Source organism: Phyllobates terribilis, unplaced genomic scaffold (assembly GCF_046119375.1).
Source record: "Phyllobates terribilis strain yellow unplaced genomic scaffold, ASM4611937v1 Scaffold_2__4_contigs__length_985480577, whole genome shotgun sequence".
Taxonomy (NCBI): Eukaryota; Metazoa; Chordata; class Amphibia; order Anura; family Dendrobatidae; genus Phyllobates; species Phyllobates terribilis.
This window is the reverse complement of record NW_027362762.1, coordinates 4,131,897-4,136,620: the sequence shown is the minus strand read 5'-3', so window position 1 is coordinate 4,136,620 and position 4,724 is coordinate 4,131,897. Positions and strand designations below refer to the sequence as shown.

At 51.5% G+C, this 4,724-nt stretch overlaps 1 pseudogene; it reads right to left on the bottom strand.

Moving 5' to 3' along the window:
- Positions 1 to 2,726: 2,726 nt before the first annotated feature.
- On the bottom strand, positions 2,727 to 4,524 carry LOC141242881 (olfactory receptor 52D1-like; annotated as a pseudogene).
- Between the last annotated feature and the right edge of the window lie 200 nt (positions 4,525 to 4,724).

Here is a 4,724-nt window from a genome sequence, read left to right as displayed (position 1 = left end):
GTTAGTTGGGCCACCAGGATGCTCACTTTTTGCTCTTCTGTGAGGGGGTACACCTGGAAGAGGCTATCCAGCTTTTCTCTAAAGTCATGCAGGGTATGTGACTCCCCTGAGTACTGGGGTAGCCAAGCTGCTCCCGGGATATAGGGCATGGTGAAGGGCATAACTGCAGCAGCGGTAGCGCTGGCGGGGGTTGAGGCAGTGAAGCTCTCCTCCGTATCCGACATCTTCCTCCCCCCTAGTGGACCGTGGCCTACCTTGCGATGATCCTCTTCCGTAGGCCGCGGCTCCGCAGTGGATCGTCAGGGTTGAGGACCTTCCGTCGCGCTCCTGTGACGTCGGCGTCTGCTGGGCTCCTTCCAGGACCTTACGCAACGTCCGGACGTGAGGCGGGGCTTCAGTTCTCGCGCGCTTTCGGAGTCCACGCCCCTCTTCTTCCCGCGCGGCGTCCTCAAGATGGCGTCCAATGGCGGGAAAACTCCACGGATGGCGGGAAGAAGGTCGAAGATGGCGCCGGATGGCGGGAAAACTTCGCGGATGGCGGGAAGAAGGTAGAAGATGGCGCCGGATGGCGGGAAACCTTCACCACTGGTAAGTTTGAACAGTCTTTGCTTTTCAGGCACGCAGTACCCGGTGGTTGCGGGCACGAAATCCTGCCGACTACGCCAAAGTTGACGCACCCCTGGGCCTGTGTCGCGCTGCGGTGCGCACGCGGGAGCTTACCCGGAGCCGGATCCGTGGAGGGTTGTAATCTCGTGGCGGTGACCCGGTCCGTGCCCAGGGAGTCAAACTAGACGGCCGTCTATTAGTAGTAAATAGTTGATGACTACGCCACCCGTTGAGTGCAGCCAGGAAGCTGCTGCTGCAGGGCAGACCGCTGAGGCCGGTGGTAGGATTGTGCAGCGTGATAGTATAACCCCCAACGGGAGGGGTATGGCCTCAGGGCAGCCGACGTGGATGATGGGGGTAGCAGGAACCACTCAGAGACGGTACGGTGTAGTTCAGGGTCTTTACTGGTAACAACGACAGACCCTCCCGGAGTACTTGCTAGCAAACGGGGCCTGGTCAGTCTTTGAGCAGATGGGATCTCCCCTGGCCAGGCGTAGTTGTAGGCCTCCCAAACTGACTGTACTCTTCTGGCTACCTTGCTAGAAGCTGATGTAAGTAGCCTACGTCCCTGAGTGTACCGTGTGGTGCTCACCCGTATGGCCGGTGACTCGGGGCCTTCTAATGGCTTCCGCTCCACGATGGCGGTGCTGGTCCCACGCGTGTGACCGTGCCTTCGGGCTTCTGGGCCAGAGGACCTGAAATCCCCTGCCCGACGGATTCTGCTGCTGGGTAAGAGTTAGTCCCCACAGCCTCGGACTCCGGGTCCGGTAAAGAATCTTCTTAGTCAGGGCGAGCTCTGTAGCTGCCAGCCCCTGACTCCTTGTAACTCTGCTGTTTCCTATGCTGCTTCTCTTCTCCACTCTCCTTGTCTCACTCACCCTGCCTCAGCCCCGAGTTTATACAGGGGAAGTTCTTCCCCTCCCAAGACTGGGCAGGAGGTGTGGCATGCACAGGATCCCTGACCAAAGGACCTCCCACCTGCTCTCAGACATAATATCTCTATCACTGTGGCAACCAGACCCTTGGGGTGTCACACATGTATATATACAATATATGTGACCTTGTTATTTTCTAGGCTGGAGATCATCATAAGACAAATCGTGGCTGGGAGATGTGGACATGAAGGTCTGACCAGATGGAGAAGAAGCAGCAGAAACCGGCTCTGATCAGATGAGACGTCAGCGGTAAGTGCCTGGATGTAAATATTACTCTGTATCTGCACTGTGTGACTTGGAGTGATGATGTTATCTGTAAAATCCCTTATTCTGCATTCTCACATTTGTGTGAAATGTCCGTGTGCTTCCAGATTTTTTTATCGGATGGTCCACGGACTCGTAGAGTTTTATAGATCCATTCACACATCCATGAAAATCACGGATCTGAGAATGAGATCTAAGAGAGTCAGAGAATGTCCTGTTCTGATCTGATTTTGAGGAGTAGAATAGGACATGCTCAATGAGTCTGTAAAAGCGGGCAGCACACCGACACTGCACACAGATGCAGGAATGTAGCCTTATTATGTATAGCATAGTCCCTTAGTATATAGTGTACTCACTTATTATGTATAGCACAGTCCCTTAGTATATAGTGTACTCACTTATTATGTATAGCACAGTCCCTTAGAATATAGTGTACTCACTTATTATGCATAACGCCGTCCTTAGTTATATAGTTTCATCTTGTATTATGTATGACACCCTCCCTTATTACCTACCATCCTCTCTAGCTCTAGGGGGTCACAGTTCTGGGATCATACTGTGTTGGGGTCAGCATACTTTGCCCTGGGAGTTGAGGTGGGGTACAGTAGGGTCATTTTACTGCGCAAGTGGAGGAATTCACCATGGGGATATTATACTGTGTTGGGGGGGGGCACTTTTAATGACATCACACATTATGGGGCAATGAAAGAGGGATCTAGGACGTCAGCAGGTGGAAAATTACTATATAAAGGCTGGAAAGTTGTGAGATCTGCTCTTCTGTGACCCCGACAGTTATTTACATTTTTTTTTCAGGGGGGGGGGGGGCCCAATTAGAACTTCTGCTACGGGGCCCCATGATTCCTATGTACGCCCCTGGCGTGCAAGTCTGCAAAGCTTTCTCTAAGAAGACTTTGGAGGACTTTATACCCTTTGTAATCTCCTACATTCCGATTCTATCAGCATTGGCATAAATCCTGTAAAGGTGGAGATGATGAAGAGTCCATAGACATTATTGATAGTAATATCGATGTAAGTGTAGCACCCTGAGGACTCGGCTGCTACAGGGGTATTGCACCTCAAACCAGAGGTGTGATATTCCACTCCCGGGTAAGGATGGAGTGTGGAACTGAGCTAGTAGGCTGCATGCACTACATACATCCCATTTCCGGGGGACAGAACTACGGTACTCCCACCAGATATATGTGCAGGTACGACAGCGTCTGTCCCTGGCTGGAGTGGGAGGGGGGTGGAACATCCCAGTAGTGTAGGGGCAGATAGGGGGAGCAGCCTGGGTAAAGCTAGGAGCTCATTGGGTGCTGGTCACCTGAGCTCACACATAGAGGGAGTATATAAGGTGGGCACCATCTCAGATCAGGGTCAGTCAGTCAGTCAGTCAGTCAGCCTGTGAGTCAGTCAGACAGTCTGTCTGAGAGCCTGAGAAGCAGAGCAGAGGAGAAGGAAGAGAGACCCGGAGGCGCAGGACGAGAGGGGACCCCAAGATCCCAGAATAAGGACAAAAGGGTGAAGGGTCGGCAAAAGGGTACCGGATCCCAAGCTGGCGGAGGCTACAGCACACCTTAGCCAGGGACCGGAGGTCGTGGGCAGGATCTGCCACGACCCTCACCAAATCCACCAGGAAGGCACACCACGAGTAGGGCCAGGGAAGCCAGAGAAGGTTCAACCACTAAGAGGCCCGAGGGAGCTGGACAGAGGTGGATCCCTGGTGGGAACGGCCAGAAGAAGGGAGAGTCAGAAAGGAGCTCAGGACCATACTCAGGAATTGCCCGGGAGTTGACCGAGTCCCGCACCTGGTGGACGCAGCACGGCTTGGGTGGTCACTGCTGTACACAGTGACCCGAGCAACACCAGTAAGTAAAACCCTGGAACTGCATTTTATGCCTCTGTGTCTCCTTGCTGCACCTTCACAACCACCATCCTCCACGTCTGACCCCCTGAGGCTATACCCCTCCCGTTGGGGGTTATACTACCACAGCTGCACACACACCACCAGCCTCAGCGGACCATCCTGCAGCGGCGGCCTTTTGACCGCAAATCAACGGGTGGCGTAGTCGACACAGAAACAACAACTACCAGGACTGCCGCACACTGAGTTTGACACCCTGGGCACGGACCGGGTCACAGCCACTCGGAGACTACAACCCCCATCTGATCCGGCTCCGGGTATCCCTAACAACATGGCCCAGGGGGCGCGTCATAAGAGAGCCTGACCACTGACCAGTTATCACAGTACACATTCAATATTATGGTATTACAGAGCGGAAGTCTAACAGTCAATGCCAGGTGGATACTAATCAGGATGATTGTATACAATCAAGTCAAGAAAACCATTTTGAAGACAGTGGCCAAAGTCATTATACTGTTGTATCTCAGAGGGTTGCAGCTACACACATAGCAGTCAAAGGACATAACAGTAAGTATTGTCATCTCATTTTCCGCAGGTGTGGACACAAAACACTTGCATCAAGCAGCCAACATAAGTGATGGTCTTCAGATCGCTCATTAGATTGAATACAAGAAAGGGCAAGAATGTGGTGGAGCCATAGATCCCATTAAGACACCGCATGGAGATAAAGATGTACATGGGTTCCTGTAAAGTTTTGCGCATCAGTACTGTCATAATGACCATAGCATTGAAAAAGATGACCATAGCGTAAACCAGGAAAGCTACAAAGCTGTAGAAATACCTTACAGATGTCATCTCCCTGAAGCTGAGGATTAACACTGAAGGGTGAAGATATGTCACATAAAATCAGAAAAAACTACCTTCAGAAGACAAAAGTAATTAGGTGAATTATTAACGTTTTTCCTAGTCATGAAATACTAATACAACTGCAGAAGGAAAGGAAACACCAACTAGTGTTTATTAGCACTATTTTGATAAAAAAAAAACTTAAAATC